Raw genomic sequence first — 25276 nt, 5'->3', positions numbered from 1 at the left:
GGAGGCTGCCAGACAATTTTCCATGCACACTCTGGGCTGGGGGGCAGTCAACCACCAGTACACACAGCAGAACCTAAACCCATACCATTATTGCTAAGCAGCAAGACAGGGGCCCATTGCACTCCCACGGGGCCTTTTTAAATGCAATCCATAACCCGGATTTGCCAGGAACCCTTCTTACTCCTCCTACTTGCATGTGACACTGGGCTTAGGATCTGCATAGGAAACACACACACAAGCACACACCTACCTTTGTTGCCTGCAGATGCCTCCTTGGCTGTCCCCAAACGGTATCAAACCAACACCCACGGGAAGCTGTAAGCATAGAGGACATGCCTGCACCCCATTGGACTTACCTGTGTGGGTTAAACCCGGGTTATTTGACAACCTATGGCGGTGATGGTTCTGCTCAGGCAGAGCAGTGCTGATGCTCCTCATAAAGCTGTCGCTGCTGTGAAGGTTCTAGGTGACATCACAAATCCCTATGGTTACATACACAACAAAGCTGGGTTGTTGTTGTTTACACTCTGCAAGGCCTGTGGAAGTGAGTGACATCATAGCACTGTAGTTCTGAGGGTTCTAGATGGATGCAACAATCTCCTGTTGCTTCTATGAAGGCCATAATAGACGACATCACCAAACAGCTCCATAGTCACATACACAGCAAAGGAGAGATGTTGTTTACACCTAGTGATGTCACTGGTTTTGAGTGACATCACAGCACAGTGCTAAGGCTCCTGGGCCTGGACACAGCAGCGGCTGCAATATCTCAACGGAGAATACGTTTATATATATGTGTGTGTGTGCGCGTATATATATATATATATATATATATATATATATTTCTCCGCCGAAATCACTTTTAAACCCATTTCCACCTTTTTTTCCCTTCTCTTCCTCTTACTTTTTTTTCACGTTTTTTTACGTTTTTCTCCTTTTCGCCTCTTTTCTGGGCGTATTATTCTTCTTTTTCTTCTTTTTTTTCGTCTAATGCATACCCCATCAGTGCAGCAATGCTTATTCAATACCGCCAGCAGATGGAGACACTGGGGGATAATTTTCTAAGGATTTATACTGATTTTTCCTGTCTGAATTTGTCGCACAGAAAGTTGCAGGCCAAATATGTGTGACATTTCTGCGACTTTAGCTTCTAGAGCATTTTTACAACATTATACATAGGTGCTGAATACATAAAAAGCGACTGTTCAGCGACAGACAAGTCGCATCGGCTGAAAGTAGGCCAGAATGTCAGTCCATGTTGGAGCAGGTTTAGATACAGTCTAAAGTATAGATCTCAAAGTCTGTGCACAGAATTTAGCAAGGGCCTCGCACCTTCTGATGCATCAGGTAGGTGCACAATAGCATAGCCTAACCCTCTGTACTTTGGTCTATATTGATGCGGGACATAGACAGCCAGCTGATGACCAATCCATTAGTGCAATGGATGGCTGGAAGCATTTGTCTTTGCCTTTGCAATACCACAGAAGCAATGCATGGTCAATGTACAGCAATGACACACCTGTGTGAACAGCCAGGAGACCCCCCCCCCCCCCCATGTTATGTTACATAGTTACATAGTTAGTACGGTCGAAAAAAGACATATGTCCATCAAGTTCAACCAGGGAATTAAGGGGTAGGGGTGTGGCGCGATATTGGGGAAGGGATGAGATTTTATATTTCTTCATAAGCATTAATCTTATTTTGTCAATTAGGAACATTCAGCACCCACCCGCTATCAAGGCAGCTGCCTATCATGTCATGCCCTACCTGCACAGGTGTGCTGGCTACTCAAATGATCCAATTAAGGAGGCCATTTAGTCAGCAGCAGCAGAAGTCCTGTGCCTGGACGCTCCAACAGCGGCCAGACACAAGCAGAAGCAGAAGCAGCAGAAGCAGCAGCAGCACCACCTTTTGTTTTTTGGCTGCAGCAGCAGCAAGGCCCACAGGGCTGGCTAGCTGGCTAGCCAGCAAGCAGGTAGCAATGAAAGTAGGAATCTTTCTTTTTAACCCTGTAAGGGGGTGGTGCACTGTACCCGAAGATACTGCCATATCGGGTCAATGCATAGGGCGACGGAAGCAAGCTTCAAAATCGGCCCCCGTTCTCAAAAATCCATTTAATATATGGTCCCCAGATAGGGGACGTATCAGATATTAAACTGATAAGAACAGATACTACACTTGATCTTAGCCAAAAGGCCGAGAAGCGATAACCGTGAAAGGGGCGGGCCCAACAAGGTGCCCTTCATGGGCACTATCACTGCTTGCTGTCAGGGAGGCTGCCAGACAATTTTCCATGCACACTCTGGGCTGGGGGGCAGTCAACCACCAGTACACACAGCAGAACCTAAACCCATACCATTATTGCTAAGCAGCAAGACAGGGGCCCATTGCACTCCCACGGGGCCTTTTTAAATGCAATCCATAACCCGGATTTGCCAGGAACCCTTCTTACTCCTCCTACTTGCATGTGACACTGGGCTTAGGATCTGCATAGGAAACACACACACAAGCACACACCTACCTTTGTTGCCTGCAGATGCCTCCTTGGCTGTCCCCAAACGGTATCAAACCAACACCCACGGGAAGCTGTAAGCATAGAGGACATGCCTGCACCCCATTGGACTTACCTGTGTGGGTTAAACCCGGGTTATTTGACAACCTATGGCGGTGATGGTTCTGCTCAGGCAGAGCAGTGCTGATGCTCCTCATAAAGCTGTCGCTGCTGTGAAGGTTCTAGGTGACATCACAAATCCCTATGGTTACATACACAACAAAGCTGGGTTGTTGTTGTTTACACTCTGCAAGGCCTGTGGAAGTGAGTGACATCATAGCACTGTAGTTCTGAGGGTTCTAGATGGATGCAACAATCTCCTGTTGCTTCTATGAAGGCCATAATAGACGACATCACCAAACAGCTCCATAGTCACATACACAGCAAAGGAGAGATGTTGTTTACACCTAGTGATGTCAGTGGTATTGAGTGACATCACAGCACAGTGCTAAGGCTCCTGGGCCTGGACACAGCAGCGGCTGCAATATCTCAACGGAGAATACGTTTATATATATGTGTGTGTGTGCGCGTATATATATATATATATATATATATATATATATATATATATATATATATTTCTCCGCCGAAATCACTTTTAAACCCATTTCCACCTTTTTTTCCCTTCTCTTCCTCTTACTTTTTTTTCACGTTTTTTTACGTTTTTCTCCTTTTCGCCTCTTTTCTGGGCGTATTATTCTTCTTTTTCTTCTTTTTTTTCGTCTAATGCATACCCCATCAGTGCAGCAATGCTTATTCAATACCGCCAGCAGATGGAGACACTGGGGGATAATTTTCTAAGGATTTATACTGATTTTTCCTGTCTGAATTTGTCGCACAGAAAGTTGCAGGCCAAATATGTGTGACATTTCTGCGACTTTAGCTTCTAGAGCATTTTTACAACATTATACATAGGTGCTGAATACATAAAAAGCGACTGTTCAGCGACAGACAAGTCGCATCGGCTGAAAGTAGGCCAGAATGTCAGTCCATGTTGGAGCAGGTTTAGATACAGTCTAAAGTATAGATCTCAAAGTCTGTGCACAGAATTTAGCAAGGGCCTCGCACCTTCTGATGCATCAGGTAGGTGCACAATAGCATAGCCTAACCCTCTGTACTTTGGTCTATATTGATGCGGGACATAGACAGCCAGCTGATGACCAATCCATTAGTGCAATGGATGGCTGGAAGCATTTGTCTTTGCCTTTGCAATACCACAGAAGCAATGCATGGTCAATGTACAGCAATGACACACCTGTGTGAACAGCCAGGAGACCCCCCCCCCCCATGTTATGTTACATAGTTACATAGTTAGTACGGTCGAAAAAAGACATATGTCCATCAAGTTCAACCAGGGAATTAAGGGGTAGGGGTGTGGCGCGATATTGGGGAAGGGATGAGATTTTATATTTCTTCATAAGCATTAATCTTATTTTGTCAATTAGGAACATTCAGCACCCACCCGCTATCAAGGCAGCTGCCTATCATGTCATGCCCTACCTGCACAGGTGTGCTGGCTACTCAAATGATCCAATTAAGAAGGCCATTTAGTCAGCAGCAGCAGAAGTCCTGTGCCTGGACGCTCCAACAGCGGCCAGACACAAGCAGAAGCAGAAGCAGCAGAAGCAGCAGCAGCACCACCTTTTGTTTTTTGGCTGCAGCAGCAGCAAGGCCCACAGGGCTGGCTAGCTGGCTAGCCAGCAAGCAAGCAGGTAGCAATGAAAGTAGGAATCTTTCTTTTTAACCCTGTAAGGGGGTGGTGCACTGTACCCGAAGATACTGTCATATCGGGTCAATGCATAGGGCGACGGAAGCAAGCTTCGAAATCGGCCCCCGTTCTCAAAAATCCATTTAATATATGGTCCCCAGATAGGGGACGTATCAGATATTAAACTGATAAGAACAGATACTACACTTGATCTTAGCCAAAAGGCCGAGAAGCGATAACCGTGAAAGGGGCGGGCCCAACAAGGTGCCCTTCATGGGCACTATCACTGCTTGCTGTCAGGGAGGCTGCCAGACAATTTTCCATGCACACTCTGGGCTGGGGGGCAGTCAACCACCAGTACACACAGCAGAACCTAAACCCATACCATTATTGCTAAGCAGCAAGACAGGGGCCCATTGCACTCCCACGGGGCCTTTTTAAATGCAATCCATAACCCGGATTTGCCAGGAACCCTTCTTACTCCTCCTACTTGCATGTGACACTGGGCTTAGGATCTGCATAGGAAACACACACACAAGCACACACCTACCTTTGTTGCCTGCAGATGCCTCCTTGGCTGTCCCCAAACGGTATCAAACCAACACCCACGGGAAGCTGTAAGCATAGAGGACATGCCTGCACCCCATTGGACTTACCTGTGTGGGTTAAACCCGGGTTATTTGACAACCTATGGCGGTGATGGTTCTGCTCAGGCAGAGCAGTGCTGATGCTCCTCATAAAGCTGTCGCTGCTGTGAAGGTTCTAGGTGACATCACAAATCCCTATGGTTACATACACAACAAAGCTGGGTTGTTGTTGTTTACACTCTGCAAGGCCTGTGGAAGTGAGTGACATCATAGCACTGTAGTTCTGAGGGTTCTAGATGGATGCAACAATCTCCTGTTGCTTCTATGAAGGCCATAATAGACGACATCACCAAACAGCTCCATAGTCACATACACAGCAAAGGAGAGATGTTGTTTACACCTAGTGATGTCAGTGGTATTGAGTGACATCACAGCACAGTGCTAAGGCTCCTGGGCCTGGACACAGCAGCGGCTGCAATATCTCAACGGAGAATACGTTTATATATATGTGTGTGTGTGCGCGTATATATATATATATATATATATATATATATATATTTCTCCGACGAAATCACTTTTAAACCCATTTCCACCTTTTTTTCCCTTCTCTTCCTCTTACTTTTTTTTCACGTTTTTTTACGTTTTTCTCCTTTTCGCCTCTTTTCTGGGCGTATTATTCTTCTTTTTCTTCTTTTTTTTCGTCTAATGCATACCCCATCAGTGCAGCAATGCTTATTCAATACCGCCAGCAGATGGAGACACTGGGGGATAATTTTCTAAGGATTTATACTGATTTTTCCTGTCTGAATTTGTCGCACAGAAAGTTGCAGGCCAAATATGTGTGACATTTCTGCGACTTTAGCTTCTAGAGCATTTTTACAACATTATACATAGGTGCTGAATACATAAAAAGCGACTGTTCAGCGACAGACAAGTCGCATCGGCTGAAAGTAGGCCAGAATGTCAGTCCATGTTGGAGCAGGTTTAGATACAGTCTAAAGTATAGATCTCAAAGTCTGTGCACAGAATTTAGCAAGGGCCTCGCACCTTCTGATGCATCAGGTAGGTGCACAATAGCATAGCCTAACCCTCTGTACTTTGGTCTATATTGATGCGGGACATAGACAGCCAGCTGATGACCAATCCATTAGTGCAATGGATGGCTGGAAGCATTTGTCTTTGCCTTTGCAATACCACAGAAGCAATGCATGGTCAATGTACAGCAATGACACACCTGTGTGAACAGCCAGGAGACCCCCCCCCCCCCCCATGTTATGTTACATAGTTACATAGTTAGTACGGTCGAAAAAAGACATATGTCCATCAAGTTCAACCAGGGAATTAAGGGGTAGGGGTGTGGCGCGATATTGGGGAAGGGATGAGATTTTATATTTCTTCATAAGCATTAATCTATTCAGCACCCACCCGCTATCAAGGCAGCTGCCCTATCATGTCATGCCCTACCTGCACAGGTGTGCTGGCTACTCAAATGATCCAATTAAGGAGGCCATTTAGTCAGCAGCAGCAGAAGTCCTGTGCCTGGACGCTCCAACAGCGGCCAGACACAAGCAGAAGCAGAAGCAGCAGAAGCAGCAGCAGCACCACCTTTTGTTTTTTGGCTGCAGCAGCAGCAAGGCCCACAGGGCTGGCTAGCTGGCTAGCCAGCAAGCAGGTAGCAATGAAAGTAGGAATCTTTCTTTTTAACCCTGTAAGGGGGTGGTGCACTGTACCCGAAGATACTGCCATATCGGGTCAATGCATAGGGCAACGGAAGCAAGCTTCGAAATCGGCCCCCGTTCTCAAAAATCCATTTAATATATGGTCCCCAGATAGGGGACGTATCAGATATTAAACTGATAAGAACAGATACTACACTTGATCTTAGCCAAAAGGCCGAGAAGCGATAACCGTGGAAAGGGGCGGGCCCAACAAGGTGCCCTTCATGGGCACTATCACTGCTTGCTGTCAGGGAGGCTGCCAGACAATTTTCCATGCACACTCTGGGCTGGGGGGCAGTCAACCACCAGTACACACAGCAGAACCTAAACCCATACCATTATTGCTAAGCAGCAAGACAGGGGCCCATTTGCACTCCCACGGGGCCTTTTTAAATGCAATCCATAACCCGGATTTGCCAGGAACCCTTCTTACTCCTCCTACTTGCATGTGACACTGGGCTTAGGATCTGCATAGGAAACACACACACAAGCACACACCTACCTTTGTTGCCTGCAGATGCCTCCTTGGCTGTCCCCAAACGGTATCAAACCAACACCCACGGGAAGCTGTAAGCATAGAGGACATGCCTGCACCCCATTGGACTTACCTGTGTGGGTTAAACCCGGGTCTATTTGACAACCTATGGCGGTGATGGTTCTGCTCAGGCAGAGCAGTGCTGATGCTCCTCATAAAGCTGTCGCTGCTGTGAAGGTTCTAGGTGACATCACAAATCCCTATGGGTTACATACACAACCAAAGCTGGGTTGTTGTTGTTACACTCTGCAAGGCCTGTGGAAGTGAGTGACATCATAGCACTGTAGTTCTGAGGGTTCTAGATGGATGCAACAATCTCCTGTTGCTTCTATGAAAGGCCATAATAGACGACATCACCAAACAGCTCCATAGTCACATACACAGCAAAGGAGAGATGTTGTTTACACCTAGTGATGTCACTGGTTTTGAGTGACATCACAGCACAGTGCTAAGGCTCCTGGGCCTGGACACAGCAGCGGCTGCAATATCTCAACGGAGAATACGTTTATATATATGTGTGTGTGTGCGCGTATATATATATATATATATATATATATATATATATATTTCTCCGCCGAAATCACTTTTAAACCCATTTCCACCTTTTTTTCCTTCTCTTCCTCTTACTTTTTTTTCACGTTTTTTTTACGTTTTTCTCCTTTTCGCCTCTTTTCTGGGCGTATTATTCTTCTTTTTCTTCTTTTTTTTCGTCTAATGCATACCCCATCAGTGCAGCAATGCTTATTCAATACCGCCAGCAGATGGAGACACTGGGGGATAATTTTCTAAGGATTTATACTGATTTTTCCTGTCTGAATTTGTCGCACAGAAAGTTGCAGGCCAAATATGTGTGACATTTCTGCGACTTTAGCTTCTAGAGCATTTTTACAACATTATACATAGGTGCTGAATACATAAAAAGCGACTGATCAGCGACAGACAAGTCGCATCGGCTGAAAGTAGGCCAGAATGTCAGTCCATGTTGGAGCAGGTTTAGATACAGTCTAAAGTATAGATCTCAAAGTCTGTGCACAGAATTTAGCAAGGGCCTCGCACCTTCTGATGCATCAGGTAGGTGCACAATAGCATAGCCTAACCCCTCTGTACTTGGTCTATATTGATGCGGGGACATAGACAGCCAGCTGATGACCAATCCATTAGTGCAATGGATGGCTGGAAGCATTTGTCTTGCCTTTGCAATACCACAGAAGCAATGCATGGTCAATGTACAGCAATGACACACCTGTGTGAACAGCCAGGAGACCCCCCCCCCCCCCCATGTTATGTTACATAGTTACATAGTTAGTACGGTCGAAAAAAGACATATGTCCATCAAGTTCAACCAGGGAATTAAGGGGTAGGGGTGTGGCGCGATATTGGGGAAGGGATGAGATTTTATATTTCTTCATAAGCATTAATCTTATTTTGTCAATTAGGAACATTTCAGCACCCACCCGCTATCAAGGCAGCTGCCTATCATGTCATGCCCTACCTGCACAGGTGTGCTGGCTACTCAAATGATCCAATTAAGGAGGCCATTTAGTCAGCAGCAGCAGAAGTCCTGTGCCTGGACGCTCCAACAGCGGCCAGACACCAAGCAGAAGCAGAAGCAGCAGAAGCAGCAGCAGCACCACCTTTTGTTTTTTGGCTGCAGCAGCAGCAAGGCCCACAGGGCTGGCTAGCTGGCTAGCCAGCAAGCAGGTAGCAATGAAAGTAGGAATCTTTCTTTTTACCCTGTAAGGGGGTGGTGCACTGTACCCGAAGATACTGGCCATATCGGGTCAATGCATAGGCGACGGAAGCAAGCTTCAAAATCGGCCCCCGTTCTCAAAAATCCATTTAATATATGGTCCCCAGATAGGGGACGTATCAGATATTAAACTGATAAGAACAGATACTACACTTGATCTTAGCCAAAAGGCCGAGAAGCGATAACCGTGAAAGGGGCGGGCCCAACAAGGTGCCCTTCATGGGCACTATCACTGCTTGCTGTCAGGGAGGCTGCCAGACAATTTTCCATGCACACTCTGGGCTGGGGGCAGTCAACCACCAGTACACACAGCAGAACCTAAACCCATACCATTATTGCTAAGCAGCAAGACAGGGGCCCATTGCACTCCCACGGGGCCTTTTTAAATGCAATCCATAACCCGGATTTGCCAGGAACCCTTTCTTACTCCTCCTACTTGCATGGAGTGGAGCACACTGGGCTTAGATCTGCATAGGAAACACACACACAAGCACACACCCTATCTTTGTTGCCTGCAGATGCCTCCTTGGGCTGTCCCCAAACTGGTATCAAACCAACACCCACGGGAGGGCTGTAAGCATAGAGGACATGCCTGCACCCCATTGGATCTTACCTGTGTGGTTAAACACCCGGGTTGATTTGACAACCTATGGCGGTGATGGTTCTGCTCAGGCAGAGCAGTGCTGATGCTCCTCATAAAGCTGTCGCTGCTGTGAAGGTTTCTAGGTGACATCACAAATCCCTATGGTTACATACACACAAAGCTGGGTTGTTGTTGTTTACACTCTGCAAGGCCTGTGGAAGTGTGTGACATCATAGCACTGTAGTTCTGAGGGTTCTAGATGGATGCAACAATCTCCTGTTGCTTCTATGAAGGCCATAATAGACGACATCACCAAACAGCTCCATAGTCACATACACAGCAAAGGAGAGATGTTGTTTACACCTAGTGATGTCAGTGGTATTGAGTGACATCACAGCACAGTGCTAAGGCTCCTGGGCCTGGACACAGCAGCGGCTGCATATCTCAACGGAGAATACGTTATATATATGTGTGTGTGTGCGCGTATATATATATATATATATATATTATATATATATATATATTATATTTCTCCGCCGAAATCACTTTTAAACCCATTTCCACCTTTTTTCCCTTCTCTTCCTCTTACTTTTTTTTCACGTTTTTTTACGTTTTTCTCCTTTTCGCCTCTTTCTGGCGTATTATTCTTCTTTTTCTTCTTTTTTTTTCGTCTAATGCATACCCCATCAGTGCAGCAATGCTTATTCAATACCGCCAGCAGATGGAGACACTGGGGGATAATTTTCTAAGGATTTATACTGATTTTTCCTGTCTGAATTTGTCGCACAGAAAGTTGCAGGCCAAATATGTGTGACATTTCTGCGACTTTAGCTTCTAGAGCATTTTTACAACATTATACATAGGTGCTGAATACATAAAAAGCGACTGTTCAGCGACAGACAAGTCGCATCGGCTGAAAGTAGGCCAGAAATGTCAGTCCATGTTGGAGCAGGTTTAGATACAGTCTAAAGTATAGATCTCAAAGTCTGTGCACAGAATTTAGCAAGGGGCCTCGCACCTTCTGATGCATCAGGTAGGTGCACAATAGCATAGCCTAACCCTCTGTACTTTGGTCTATATTGATGCGGGACATAGACAGCCAGCTGATGACCAATCCATTAGTGCAATGGATGGCTGGAAGCATTTGTCTTTGCCTTTGCAATACCACAGAAGCAATGCATGGTCAATGTACAGCAATGACACACCTGTGTGAACAGCCAGGAGACCCCCCCCCCCCCCATGTTATGTTACATAGTTACATAGTTAGTACGGTCGAAAAAAGACATATGTCCATCAAGTTCAACCAGGGAATTAAGGGGTAGGGGTGTGGCGCGATATGGGGAAGGGATGAGATTTTATATTTCTTCATAAGCATTAATCTTATTTTGTCAATTAGGAACATTCAGCACCCACCCGCTATCAAGGCAGCTGCCTATCATGTCATGCCCTACCTGCACAGGTGTGCTGGCTACTCAAATGATCCAATTAAGGAGGCCATTTAGTCAGCAGCAGCAGAAGTCCTGTGCCTGGACGCTCCAACAGCGGCCAGACACAAGCAGAAGCAGAAGCAGCAGAAGCAGCAGCTGCACCACCTTTTGTGTTTTTTGGCTGCAGCAGCAGCAAGGCCCACAGGGCTGGCTAGCTGGCTAGCCAGCAAGCAGGTAGCAATGAAAGTAGGAATCTTTCTTTTTAACCCTGTAAGGGGGTGGTGCACTGTACCCGAAGATACTGCCATATCGGGTCAATGCATAGGGCGACGGAAGCAAGCTTCGAAATCGGCCCCCGTTCTCAAAAATCCATTTAATATATGGTCCCCAGATAGGGGACGTATCAGACATTAAACTGATAAGAACAGATACTACACTTGATCTTAGCCAAAAGGCCGAGAAGCGATAACCGTGAAAGGGGCGGGCCCAACAAGGTGCCCTTCATGGGCACTATCACTGCTTGCTGTCAGGGAGGCTGCCAGACAATTTCCATGCACACTCTGGGCTGGGGGGCAGTCAACCACCAGTACACACAGCAGAACCTAAACCCATACCATTAGTCTAAGCAGCAAGACAGGGGCCCATTGCACTCCCACGGGGCCTTTTTAAATGCAATCCATAACCCGGATTTGCCAGGAACCCTTCTTACTCCTCCTACTTGCATGTGACACTGGGCTTAGGATCTGCATAGGAAACACACACACAAGCACACACCTACCTTTGTTGCCTGCAGATGCCTCCTTGGCTGTCCCCAAACGGTATCAAACCAACACCCACGGGAAGCTGTAAGCATAGAGGACATGCCTGCACCCATTGGACTTACCTGTGTGGGTTAAACCCGGGTTATTTGACAACCTATGGCGGTGATGGTTCTGCTCAGGCAGAGCAGTGCTGATGCTCCTCATAAAGCTGTCGCTGCTGTGAAGGTTCTAGGTGACATCACAAATCCTATGGTTACATACACAACAAAGCTGGGTTGTTGTTGTTTACACTCTGCAAGGCCTGTGGAAGTGAGTGACATCATAGCACTGTAGTTCTGAGGGTTCTAGATGGATGCAACAATCTCCTGTTGCTTCTATGAAGGCCATAATAGACGACATCACCAAACAGCTCCATAGTCACATACACAGCAAAGGAGAGATGTTGTTTACACCTAGTGATGTCAGTGGTATTGAGTGACATCACAGCACAGTGCTAAGGCTCCTGGGCCTGGAAACAGCAGCGGCTGCAATATCTCAACGGAGAATACGTTTATATATATGTGTGTGTGTGCGCGTATATATATATATATATATATATATATATATATATATATATATTTCTCCGCCGAAATCACTTTTAAACCCATTTCCACCCTTTTTTTCCCTTCTCTTCCTCTTACATTTTTTTCACGTTTTTTTTACGTTTTTTCTCCTTTTCGCCTCTTTTCTGGGCGTATTATTCTTCTTTTTCTTCTTTTTTTTCGTCTAATGCATACCCCATCAGTGGCAGCAATGCTTATTCAATACCGCCAGCAGATGGAGACACTGGGGGATAATTTTTCTAAGGATTTATACTGATTTTTCCTGTCTGAATTTGTCGCACAGAAAGTTGCAGGCCAAATATGTGTGACATTTCTGCGACTTTAGCTTCTAGAGCATTTTTACAACATTATACATAGGTGCTGAATACATAAAAAAGCGACTGTTCAGCGACAGACAAGTCGCATCGGCTGAAAGTAGGCCAGAATGTCAAGTCCATGTTGGAGCAGGTTTAGATACAGTCTAAAGTATAGATCTCAAAGTCTGTGCACAGAATTTAGCAAGGGCCTCGCACCTTCTGATGCATCAGGTAGGTGCACAATAGCATAGCCTAACCCTCTGTACTTTGGTCTATATTGATGCGGGACATAGACAGCCAGCTGATGACCAATCCATTAGTGCAATGGATGGCTGGAAGCATTTGTCTTTGCCTTTGCAATACCACAGAAGCAATGCATGGTCAATGTACAGCAATGACACACCTGTGTGAACAGCCAGGAGACCCCCCCCCCCCCAATGTTAATGTTACATAGTTACATAGTTAGTACGGTCGAAAAAAGACATATGTCCATCAAGTTCAACCAGGGAATTAAGGGGTAGGGGTGTGGCGCGATATTGGGGAAGGGATGAGATTTTATATTTCTTCATAAGCATTAATCTTATTTTTGTCAATTAGGAACATTCAGCACCCACCCGCCATCAAGGCAGCTGCCTATCATGTCAATGCCCTACCTGCACAGGTGTGCTGGCTACTCAAATGATCCAATTAAGGAGGCCATTTAGTCAGCAGCAGCAGAAGTCCTGTGTCTGGACGCTCCAACAGCGGCCAGACACAAGCAGAAGCAGAAGCAGCAGAAGCAGCAGCAGCACCACCTTTTGTTTTTTGGCTCGCAGCAGCAGCAGCAAGGCCCACAGGGCTGGCTAGCTGGCTAGCCAGCAAGCAGGTAGCAATGAAAGTAGGAATCTTTCTTTTTAACCCTGTAAGGGGGTGGTGCACTGTACCCGAAGATACTGCCATATCGGGTCAATGCATAGGGCGACGGAAGCAAGCTTCGAAATCGGCCCCCGTTCTCAAAAATCCATTTAATATATGGTCCCCCAGATAGGGGACGTATCAGATATTAAACTGATAAGAACAGATACTACACTTGATCTTAGCCAAAAGGCCGAGAAGCGATAACCGTGGAAAGGGGCGGGCCCAACAAGGTGCCCTTCATGGGCACTATCACTGCTTGCTGTCAGGGAGGCTGCCAGACAATTTTCCATGCACACTCTGGGCTGGGGGGGCAGTCAACCACCAGTACACACAGCAGAACCTAAACCCCATACCATTATTGCTAAGCAGCAAGACAGGGGCCCATTGCACTCCCACGGGGCCTTTTTAAATGCAATCCATAACCCGGATTTGCCAGGAACCCTTCTTACTCCTCCTACTTGCATGTGACACTGGGCTTAGGATCTGCATAGGAAACACACACACAAGCACACACCTACCTTTGTTGCCTGCAGATGCCTCCTTGGCTGTCCCCAAACGGTATCAAACCAACACCCACGGGAAGCTGTAAGCATAGAGGACATGCCTGCCACCCCATTGGACTTACCTGTGTGGGTTAACCCGGGTATTTGACAACCTATGGCGGTGATGGTTCTGCTCAGGCAGAGCAGTGCTGATGCTCCTTCATAAAGCTGGTCGCTGCTGTGAAGGTTTCTAGGTGACATCACAAATCCCTATGGTTACATACACAACAAAGCTGGGTTGTTGTTGTTTACACTCTGCAAGGCCTGTGGAAGTGAGTGACATCATAGCACTGTAGTTCTGAGGGTTCTAGATGGATGCAACAATCTCCTGTTGCTTCTATGAAGGCCATAATAGACGACATCACCAAACAGCTCCATAGTCACATACACAGCAAAGGAGAGATGTTGTTTACACCTAGTGATGTCAGTGGTATTGAGTGACATCACAGCACAGTGCTAAGGCTCCTGGGCCTGGACACAGCAGCGGCTGCAATATCTCAACGGAGAATACGTTTATATATATGTGTGTGTGTGCGCGTTATATATATATATATATAATATATATATATATATATATATAATATTTCTCCGCCGAAATCACTTTTAAACCCATTTCCACCTTTTTTTCCCTTCTCTTCCTCTTACTTTTTTTTCACGTTTTTTTACGTTTTTCTCCTTTTCGCCTCTTTTCTGGGCGTATTATTCTTCTTTTTCTTCTTTTTTTTCGTCTAATGCATCTACCCCATCAGTGCAGCAATGCTTATTCAATACCGCCAGCAGATGGAGACACTGGGGGATAATTTTCTAAGGATTTATACTGATTTTTTCCTGTCTGAATTTGTCGCACAGAAAGTTGCAGGCCAAATATGTGTGACATTTCTGCGACTTTAGCTTCTAGAGCATTTTTACAACATTATACATAGGTGCTGAATACATAAAAAGCGACTGTTCAGCGACAGACAAGTCGCATCGGCTGAAAGTAGGCCAGAATGTCAGTCCATGTTGGAGCAGGTTTAGATACAGTCTAAAGTATAGATCTCAAAGTCTGTGCACAGAATTTAGCAAGGGCCTCGCACCTTCTGATGCATCAGGTAGGTGCACAATAGCATAGCCTAACCCTCTGTACTTTGGTCTATATTGATGCGGGACATAGACAGCCAGCTGATGACCAATCCATTAGTGCAATGGATGGCTGGAAGCATTTGTCTTTGCCTTTGCAATACCACAGAAGCAATGCATGGTCAATGTACAGCAATGACACACCTGTGTGAACAGCCAGGAGACCCCCCCCCCCCCCCCCATGTTATGTTACATAGTTACATAGTTAGTACAGTCGAAAAAAGACATATGTCCATCAAGTTCAACCAGGGAATTAAGGGGTAGGGGTGTGGCGCGATATTGGGGAAGGGATGAGATTTTATATTTCTTCATAAGCATTAATCTTATTTTGTCAATTAGGAACATTCAGCACCCACCCGCTATCAAGGCAGCTGCCTATCATGTCATGCCCTACCTGCACAGGTGTGCTGGCTACTCAAATGATCCAATTAAGGAGGCCATTTAGTCAGCAGCAGCAGAAGTCCTGTGCCTGGACGCTCCAACAGCGGCCAGACACAAGCAGAAGCAGAAGCAGCAGAAGCAGCAGCAGCACCACCTTTTGTTTTTTGGCTGCAGCAGCAGCAAGGCCCACAGGGCTGGCTAGCTGGCTAGCCAGCAAGCAGGTAGCAATGAAAGTAGGAATCTTTCTTTTTAACCCTGTAAGGGGGTGGTGCACTGTACCCGAAGATACTGCCATATCGGGTCAATGCATAGGGCGACGGAAGCAAGCTTCGAAATCGGCCCCCGTTCTCAAAAATCCATTTAATATATGGTCCCCAGATAGGGGACGTATCAGATATTAAACTGATAAGAACAGATACTACACTTGATCTTAGCCAAAAGGCCGAGAAGCGATAACCGTGAAAGGGGCGGGCCCAACAAGGTGCCCTTCATGGGCACTATCACTGCTTGCTGTCAGGGAGGCTGCCAGACAATTTTCCATGCACACTCTGGGCTGGGGGGCAGTCAACCACCAGTACACACAGCAGAACCTAAACCCATACCATTATTGCTAAGCAGCAAGACAGGGGCCCATTGCACTCCCACGGGGCCTTTTTAAATGCAATCCATAACCCGGATTTGCCAGGAACCCTTCTTACTCCTCCTACTTGCATGTGACACTGGGCTTAGGATCTGCATAGGAAACACACACACAAGCACACACCTACCTTTGTTGCCTGCAGATGCCTCCTTGGCTGTCCCCAAACGGTATCAAACCAACACCCACGGGAAGCTGTAAGCATAGAGGACATGCCTGCACCCCATTGGACTTACCTGTGTGGGTTAAACCCGGGTTATTTGACAACCTATGGCGGTGATGGTTCTGCTCAGGCAGAGCAGTGCTGATGCTCCTCATAAAGCTGTCGCTGCTGTGAAGGTTCTAGGTGACATCACAAATCCCTATGGTTACATACACAACAAAGCTGGGTTGTTGTTGTTTACACTCTGCAAGGCCTGTGGAAGTGAGTGACATCATAGCACTGTAGTTCTGAGGGTTCTAGATGGATGCAACAATCTCCTGTTGCTTCTATGAAGGCCATAATAGACGACATCACCAAACAGCTCCATAGTCACATACACAGCAAAGGAGAGATGTTGTTTACACCTAGTGATGTCAGTGGTATTGAGTGACATCACAGCACAGTGCTAAGGCTCCTGGGCCTGGACACAGCAGCGGCTGCAATATCTCAACGGAGAATACGTTTATATATATGTGTGTGTGTGCGCGTATATATATATATATATATATATATATATATATATATATATATATTTCTCCGCCGAAATCACTTTTAAACCCATTTCCACCTTTTTTTCCCTTCTCTTCCTCTTACTTTTTTTTCACGTTTTTTTACGTTTTTCTCCTTTTCGCCTCTTTTCTGGGCGTATTATTCTTCTTTTTCTTCTTTTTTCTCGTCTAATGCATACCCCATCAGTGCAGCAATGCTTATTCAATACCGCCAGCAGATGGAGACACTGGGGGATAATTTTCTAAGGATTTATACTGATTTTTCCTGTCTGAATTTGTCGCACAGAAAGTTGCAGGCCAAATATGTGTGACATTTCTGCGACTTTAGCTTCTAGAGCATTTTTACAACATTATACATAGGTGCTGAATACATAAAAAGCGACTGTTCAGCGACAGACAAGTCGCATCGGCTGAAAGTAGGCCAGAATGTCAGTCCATGTTGGAGCAGGTTTAGATACAGTCTAAAGTATAGATCTCAAAGTCTGTGCACAGAATTTAGCAAGGGCCTCGCACCTTCTGATGCATCAGGTAGGTGCACAATAGCATAGCCTAACCCTCTGTACTTTGGTCTATATTGATGCGGGACATAGACAGCCAGCTGATGACCAATCCATTAGTGCAATGGATGGCTGGAAGCATTTGTCTTTGCCTTTGCAATACCACAGAAGCAATGCATGGTCAATGTACAGCAATGACACACCTGTGTGAACAGCCAGGAGACCCCCCCCCCCCCATGTTATGTTACATAGTTACATAGTTAGTACGGTCGAAAAAAGACATATGTCCATCAAGTTCAACCAGGGAATTAAGGGGTAGGGGTGTGGCGCGATATTGGGGAAGGGATGAGATTTTATATTTCTTCATAAGCATTAATCTTATTTTGTCAATTAGGAACATTCAGCACCCACCCGCTATCAAGGCAGCTGCCTATCATGTCATGCCCTACCTGCACAGGTGTGCTGGCTACTCAAATGATCCAATTAAGGAGGCCATTTAGTCAGCAGCAGCAGAAGTCCTGTGCCTGGACGCTCAAACAGCGGCCAGACACAAGCAGAAGCAGAAGCAGCAGAAGCAGCAGCAGCACCACCTTTTGTTTTTTGGCTGCAGCAGCAGCAAGGCCCACAGGGCTGGCTAGCTGGCTAGCCAGCAAGCAGGTAGCAATGAAAGTAGGAATCTTTCTTTTTAACCCTGTAAGGGGGTGGTGCACTGTACCCGAAGATACTGCCATATCGGGTCAATGCATAGGGCGACGGAAGCAAGCTTCGAAATCGGCCCCCGTTCTCAAAAATCCATTTAATATATGGTCCCCAGATAGGGGACGTATCAGATATTAAACTGATAAGAACAGATACTACACTTGATCTTAGCCAAAAGGCCGAGAAGCGATAACCGTGAAAGGGGCGGGCCCAACAAGGTGCCCTTCATGGGCACTATCACTGCTTGCTGTCAGGGAGGCTGCCAGACAATTTTCCATGCACACTCTGGGCTGGGGGGCAGTCAACCACCAGTACACACAGCAGAACCTAAACCCATACCATTATTGCTAAGCAGCAAGACAGGGGCCCATTGCACTCCCACGGGGCCTTTTTAAATGCAATCCATAACCCGGATTTGCCAGGAACCCTTCTTACTCCTCCTACTTGCATGTGACACTGGGCTTAGGATCTGCATAGGAAACACACACACAAGCACACACCTACCTTTGTTGCCTGCAGATGCCTCCTTGGCTGTCCCCAAACGGTATCAAACCAACACCCACGGGAAGCTGTAAGCATAGAGGACATGCCTGCACCCCATTGGACTTACCTGTGTGGGTTAAACCCGGGTTATTTGACAACCTATGGCGGTGATGGTTCTGCTCAGGCAGAGCAGTGCTGATGCTCCTCATAAAGCTGTCGCTGCTGTGAAGGTTCTAGGTGACATCACAAATCCCTATGGTTACATACACAACAAAGCTGGGTTGTTGTTGTTTACACTCTGCAAGGCCTGTGGAAGTGAGTGACATCATAGCACTGTAGTTCTGAGGGTTCTAGATGGATGCAACAATCTCCTGTTGCTTCTATGAAGGCCATAATAGACGACATCACCAAACAGCTCCATAGTCACATACACAGCAAAGGAGAGATGTTGTTTACACCTAGTGATGTCAGTGGTATTGAGTGACATCACAGCACAGTGCTAAGGCTCCTGGGCCTGGACACAGCAGCGGCTGCAATATCTCAACGGAGAATACGTTTATATATATGTGTGTGTGTGCGCGTATATATATATATATATATATATATATATATATATATATATATATATATTTCTCCGCCGAAATCACTTTTAAACCCATTTCCACCTTTTTTTCCCTTCTCTTCCTCTTACTTTTTTTTCACGTTTTTTTACGTTTTTCTCCTTTTCGCCTCTTTTCTGGGCGTATTATTCTTCTTTTTCTTCTTTTTTCTCGTCTAATGCATACCCCATCAGTGCAGCAATGCTTATTCAATACCGCCAGCAGATGGAGACACTGGGGGATAATTTTCTAAGGATTTATACTGATTTTTCCTGTCTGAATTTGTCGCACAGAAAGTTGCAGGCCAAATATGTGTGACATTTCTGCGACTTTAGCTTCTAGAGCATTTTTACAACATTATACATAGGTGCTGAATACATAAAAAGCGACTGTTCAGCGACAGACAAGTCGCATCGGCTGAAAGTAGGCCAGAATGTCAGTCCATGTTGGAGCAGGTTTAGATACAGTCTAAAGTATAGATCTCAAAGTCTGTGCACAGAATTTAGCAAGGGCCTCGCACCTTCTGATGCATCAGGTAGGTGCACAATAGCATAGCCTAACCCTCTGTACTTTGGTCTATATTGATGCGGGACATAGACAGCCAGCTGATGACCAATCCATTAGTGCAATGGATGGCTGGAAGCATTTGTCTTTGTCTTTGCAATACCACAGAAGCAATGCATGGTCAATGTACAGCAATGACACACCTGTGTGAACAGCCAGGAGACCCCCCCCCCCCATGTTATGTTACATAGTTACATAGTTAGTACGGTCGAAAAAAGACATATGTCCATCAAGTTCAACCAGGGAATTAAGGGGTAGGGGTGTGGCGCGATATTGGGGAAGGGATGAGATTTTATATTTCTTCATAAGCATTAATCTTATTTTGTCAATTAGGAACATTCAGCACCCACCCGCTATCAAGGCAGCTGCCTATCATGTCATGCCCTACCTGCACAGGTGTGCTGGCTACTCAAATGATCCAATTAAGGAGGCCATTTAGTCAGCAGCAGCAGAAGTCCTGTGCCTGGACGCTCAAACAGCGGCCAGACACAAGCAGAAGCAGAAGCAGCAGAAGCAGCAGCAGCACCACCTTTTGTTTTTTGGCTGCAGCAGCAGCAAGGCCCACAGGGCTGGCTAGCTGGCTAGCCAGCAAGCAGGTAGCAATGAAAGTAGGAATCTTTCTTTTTAACCCTGTAAGGGGGTGGTGCACTGTACCCGAAGATACTGCCATATCGGGTCAATGCATAGGGCGACGGAAGCAAGCTTCGAAATCGGCCCCCGTTCTCAAAAATCCATTTAATATATGGTCCCCAGATAGGGGACGTATCAGATATTAAACTGATAAGAACAGATACTACACTTGATCTTAGCCAAAAGGCCGAGAAGCGATAACCGTGAAAGGGGCGGGCCCAACAAGGTGCCCTTCATGGGCACTATCACTGCTTGCTGTCAGGGAGGCTGCCAGACAATTTTCCATGCACACTCTGGGCTGGGGGGCAGTCAACCACCAGTACACACAGCAGAACCTAAACCCATACCATTATTGCTAAGCAGCAAGACAGGGGCCCATTGCACTCCCACGGGGCCTTTTTAAATGCAATCCATAACCCGGATTTGCCAGGAACCCTTCTTACTCCTCCTACTTGCATGTGACACTGGGCTTAGGATCTGCATAGGAAACACACACACAAGCACACACCTACCTTTGTTGCCTGCAGATGCCTCCTTGGCTGTCCCCAAACGGTATCAAACCAACACCCACGGGAAGCTGTAAGCATAGAGGACATGCCTGCACCCCATTGGACTTACCTGTGTGGGTTAAACCCGGGTTATTTGACAACCTATGGCGGTGATGGTTCTGCTCAGGCAGAGCAGTGCTGATGCTCCTCATAAAGCTGTCGCTGCTGTGAAGGTTCTAGGTGACATCACAAATCCCTATGGTTACATACACAACAAAGCTGGGTTGTTGTTGTTTACACTCTGCAAGGCCTGTGGAAGTGAGTGACATCATAGCACTGTAGTTCTGAGGGTTCTGGATGGATGCAACAATCTCCTGTTGCTTCTATGAAGGCCATAATAGACGACATCACCAAACAGCTCCATAGTCACATACACAGCAAAGGAGAGATGTTGTTTACACCTAGTGATGTCAGTGGTATTGAGTGACATCACAGCACAGTGCTAAGGCTCCTGGGCCTGGACACAGCAGCGGCTGCAATATCTCAACGGAGAATACGTTTATATATATGTGTGTGTGTGCGCGTATATATATATATATATATATATATATATATATATATATATATATATATATTTCTCCGCCGAAATCACTTTTAAACCCATTTCCACCTTTTTTTCCCTTCTCTTCCTCTTACTTTTTTTTCAGGTTTTTTTACGTTTTTCTCCTTTTCGCCTCTTTTCTGGGCGTATTATTCTTCTTTTTCTTCTTTTTTTTCGTCTAATGCATACCCCATCAGTGCAGCAATGCTTATTCAATACCGCCAGCAGATGGAGACACTGGGGGATAATTTTCTAAGGATTTATACTGATTTTTCCTGTCTGAATTTGTCGCACAGAAAGTTGCAGGCCAAATATGTGTGACATTTCTGCGACTTTAGCTTCTAGAGCATTTTTACAACATTATACATAGGTGCTGAATACATAAAAAGCGACTGTTCAGCGACAGACAAGTCGCATCGGCTGAAAGTAGGCCAGAATGTCAGTCCATGTTGGAGCAGGTTTAGATACAGTCTAAAGTATAGATCTCAAAGTCTGTGCACAGAATTTAGCAAGGGCCTCGCACCTTCTGATGCATCAGGTAGGTGCACAATAGCATAGCCTAACCCTCTGTACTTTGGTCTATATTGATGCGGGACATAGACAGCCAGCTGATGACCAATCCATTAGTGCAATGGATGGCTGGAAGCATTTGTCTTTGCCTTTGCAATACCACAGAAGCAATGCATGGTCAATGTACAGCAATGACACACCTGTGTGAACAGCCAGGAGACCCCCCCCCCCCCATGTTATGTTACATAGTTACATAGTTAGTACGGTCGAAAAAAGACATATGTCCATCAAGTTCAACCAGGGAATTAAGGGGTAGGGGTGTGGCGCGATATTGGGGAAGGGATGAGATTTTATATTTCTTCATAAGCATTAATCTTATTTTGTCAATTAGGAACATTCAGCACCCACCCGCTATCAAGGCAGCTGCCTATCATGTCATGCCCTACCTGCACAGGTGTGCTGGCTACTCAAATGATCCAATTAAGGAGGCCATTTAGTCAGCAGCAGCAGAAGTCCTGTGCCTGGACGCTCCAACAGCGGCCAGACACAAGCAGAAGCAGAAGCAGCAGAAGCAGCAGCAGCACCACCTTTTGTTTTTTGGCTGCAGCAGCAGCAAGGCCCACAGGGCTGGCTAGCTGGCTAGCCAGCAAGCAGGTAGCAATGAAAGTAGGAATCTTTCTTTTTAACCCTGTAAGGGGGTGGTGCACTGTACCCGAAGATACTGCCATATCAGGTCAATGCATAGGGCGACGGAAGCAAGCTTCGAAATCGGCCCCCGTTCTCAAAAATCCATTTAATATATGGTCCCCAGATAGGGGACGTATCAGATATTAAACTGATAAGAACAGATACTACACTTGATCTTAGCCAAAAGGCCGAGAAGCGATAACCGTGAAAGGGGCGGGCCCAACAAGGTGCCCTTCATGGGCACTATCACTGCTTGCTGTCAGGGAGGCTGCCAGACAATTTTCCATGCACACTCTGGGCTGGGGGGCAGTCAACCACCAGTACACACAGCAGAACCTAAACCCATACCATTATTGCTAAGCAGCAAGACAGGGGCCCATTGCACTCCCACGGGGCCTTTTTAAATGCAATCCATAACCCGGATTTGCCAGGAACCCTTCTTACTCCTCCTACTTGCATGTGACACTGGGCTTAGGATCTGCATAGGAAACACACACACAAGCACACACCTACCTTTGTTGCCTGCAGATGCCTCCTTGGCTGTCCCCAAACGGTATCAAACCAACACCCACGGGAAGCTGTAAGCATAGAGGACATGCCTGCACCCCATTGGACTTACCTGTGTGGGTTAAACCCGGGTTATTTGACAACCTATGGCGGTGATGGTTCTGCTCAGGCAGAGCAGTGCTGATGCTCCTCATAAAGCTGTCGCTGCTGTGAAGGTTCTAGGTGACATCACAAATCCCTATGGTTACATACACAACAAAGCTGGGTTGTTGTTGTTTACACTCTGCAAGGCCTGTGGAAGTGAGTGACATCATAGCACTGTAGTTCTGAGGGTTCTAGATGGATGCAACAATCTCCTGTTGCTTCTATGAAGGCCATAATAGACGACATCACCAAACAGCTCCATAGTCACATACACAGCAAAGGAGAGATGTTGTTTACACCTAGTGATGTCAGTGGTATTGAGTGACATCACAGCACAGTGCTAAGGCTCCTGGGCCTGGACACAGCAGCGGCTGCAATATCTCAACGGAGAATACGTTTATATATATATGTGTGTGTGTGCGCGTATATATATATATATATATATATATATATATATATATATATATATTTCTCCGCCGAAATCACTTTTAAACCCATTTCCACCTTTTTTCCCTTCTCTTCCTCTTACTTTTTTTTCACGTTTTTTTACGTTTTTCTCCTTTTCGCCTCTTTTCTGGGCGTATTATTCTTCTTTTTCTTCTTTTTTTTCGTCTAATGCATACCCCATCAGTGCAGCAATGCTTATTCAATACCGCCAGCAGATGGAGACACTGGGGGATAATTTTCTAAGGATTTATACTGATTTTTCCTGTCTGAATTTGTCGCACAGAAAGTTGCAGGCCAAATATGTGTGACATTTCTGCGACTTTAGCTTCTAGAGCATTTTTACAACATTATACATAGGTGCTGAATACATAAAAAGCGACTGTTCAGCGACAGACAAGTCGCATCGGCTGAAAGTAGGCCAGAATGTCAGTCCATGTTGGAGCAGGTTTAGATACAGTCTAAAGTATAGATCTCAAAGTCTGTGCACAGAATTTAGCAAGGGCCTCGCACCTTCTGATGCATCAGGTAGGTGCACAATAGCATAGCCTAACCCTCTGTACTTTGGTCTATATTGATGCGGGACATAGACAGCCAGCTGATGACCAATCCATTAGTGCAATGGATGGCTGGAAGCATTTGTCTTTGCCTTTGCAATACCACAGAAGCAATGCATGGTCAATGTACAGCAATGACACACCTGTGTGAACAGCCAGGAGACCCCCCCCCCCCCCCCATGTTATGTTACATAGTTACATAGTTAGTACGGTCGAAAAAAGACATATGTCCATCAAGTTCAACCAGGGAATTAAGGGGTAGGGGTGTGGCGCGATATTGGGGAAGGGATGAGATTTTATATTTCTTCATAAGCATTAATCTTATTTTGTCAATTAGGAACATTCAGCACCCACCCGCTATCAAGGCAGCTGCCTATCATGTCATGCCCTACCTGCACAGGTGTGCTGGCTACTCAAATGATCCAATTAAGGAGGCCATTTAGTCAGCAGCAGCAGAAGTCCTGTGCCTGGACGCTCCAACAGCGGCCAGACACAAGCAGAAGCAGAAGCAGAAGCAGCAGCAGCACCACCTTTTGTTTTTTGGCTGCAGCAGCAGCAAGGCCCACAGGGCTGGCTAGCTGGCTAGCCAGCAAGCAGGTAGCAATGAAAGTAGGAATCTTTCTTTTTAACCCTGTAAGGGGGTGGTGCACTGTACCCGAAGATACTGCCATATCGGGTCAATGCATAGGGCGACGGAAGCAAGCTTCGAAATCGGCCCCCGTTCTCAAAAATCCATTTAATATATGGTCCCCAGATAGGGGACGTATCAGATATTAAACTGATAAGAACAGATTTTTTTTTTTTTTTTTATCTAAAGCCGAGGAACGTGCTTTCGATTCACCCAAAGTGCAAGAAAAAGTGCAAACGTGTTACACTAAAAAAAGTGCACAAAGGATGCGGTCTATCGCAAGCCCTTCTCCGATAGGAGAGAGGCCCCCCAACAAACCTTACCCTTCGCCTCCGGACCAAAAGGTACCTGCGAGGTTCCAGGTTCGATGTCCCTTTTCGCCGAAGCTACTAGGGGACCACAAATGCTCCCGGCATCCCCCTTGGCGTTAGCC

General features: G+C 46.1%; 11 non-coding genes across 11 annotated transcripts; all 11 read right to left on the bottom strand.

The window, feature by feature from the left end:
* Positions 1 to 2017: 2017 nt before the first annotated feature.
* Positions 2018 to 2208, bottom strand: LOC130347505 (U2 spliceosomal RNA). The gene has a single exon (XR_008885426.1). It is a non-coding gene; the product is annotated as a U2 spliceosomal RNA (small nuclear RNA).
* Positions 2209 to 4305: 2097 nt separating this feature from the next.
* Positions 4306 to 4496, bottom strand: LOC130347569 (U2 spliceosomal RNA). The gene has a single exon (XR_008885481.1). It is a non-coding gene; the product is annotated as a U2 spliceosomal RNA (small nuclear RNA).
* Positions 4497 to 6560: 2064 nt separating this feature from the next.
* On the bottom strand, positions 6561 to 6751 carry LOC130347567 (U2 spliceosomal RNA). Its single transcript, XR_008885479.1, has one exon. It is a non-coding gene; the product is annotated as a U2 spliceosomal RNA (small nuclear RNA).
* Positions 6752 to 8841: 2090 nt separating this feature from the next.
* Positions 8842 to 9032, bottom strand: LOC130347517 (U2 spliceosomal RNA). The gene has a single exon (XR_008885437.1). It is a non-coding gene; the product is annotated as a U2 spliceosomal RNA (small nuclear RNA).
* A 2103-nt stretch (positions 9033 to 11135) lies between these two features.
* Positions 11136 to 11326, bottom strand: LOC130347506 (U2 spliceosomal RNA). The gene has a single exon (XR_008885427.1). It is a non-coding gene; the product is annotated as a U2 spliceosomal RNA (small nuclear RNA).
* A 2099-nt stretch (positions 11327 to 13425) lies between these two features.
* Positions 13426 to 13617, bottom strand: LOC130347510 (U2 spliceosomal RNA). The gene has a single exon (XR_008885430.1). It is a non-coding gene; the product is annotated as a U2 spliceosomal RNA (small nuclear RNA).
* Positions 13618 to 15720: 2103 nt separating this feature from the next.
* On the bottom strand, positions 15721 to 15911 carry LOC130347524 (U2 spliceosomal RNA). The gene has a single exon (XR_008885441.1). It is a non-coding gene; the product is annotated as a U2 spliceosomal RNA (small nuclear RNA).
* A 2090-nt stretch (positions 15912 to 18001) lies between these two features.
* On the bottom strand, positions 18002 to 18192 carry LOC130347512 (U2 spliceosomal RNA). The gene has a single exon (XR_008885432.1). It is a non-coding gene; the product is annotated as a U2 spliceosomal RNA (small nuclear RNA).
* A 2093-nt stretch (positions 18193 to 20285) lies between these two features.
* LOC130347571 (U2 spliceosomal RNA) lies at positions 20286 to 20476 on the bottom strand. Its single transcript, XR_008885483.1, has one exon. It is a non-coding gene; the product is annotated as a U2 spliceosomal RNA (small nuclear RNA).
* Positions 20477 to 22572: 2096 nt separating this feature from the next.
* On the bottom strand, positions 22573 to 22763 carry LOC130347574 (U2 spliceosomal RNA). Its single transcript, XR_008885485.1, has one exon. It is a non-coding gene; the product is annotated as a U2 spliceosomal RNA (small nuclear RNA).
* Positions 22764 to 24854: 2091 nt separating this feature from the next.
* On the bottom strand, positions 24855 to 25037 carry LOC130347520 (U2 spliceosomal RNA). The gene has a single exon (XR_008885438.1). It is a non-coding gene; the product is annotated as a U2 spliceosomal RNA (small nuclear RNA).
* Between the last annotated feature and the right edge of the window lie 239 nt (positions 25038 to 25276).

Source organism: Hyla sarda, unplaced genomic scaffold, assembly GCF_029499605.1.
Source record: "Hyla sarda isolate aHylSar1 unplaced genomic scaffold, aHylSar1.hap1 scaffold_841, whole genome shotgun sequence".
Classification (NCBI taxonomy): domain Eukaryota; kingdom Metazoa; phylum Chordata; class Amphibia; order Anura; family Hylidae; genus Hyla; species Hyla sarda.
This window is presented reverse-complemented; position numbering and strand designations above follow the sequence as displayed.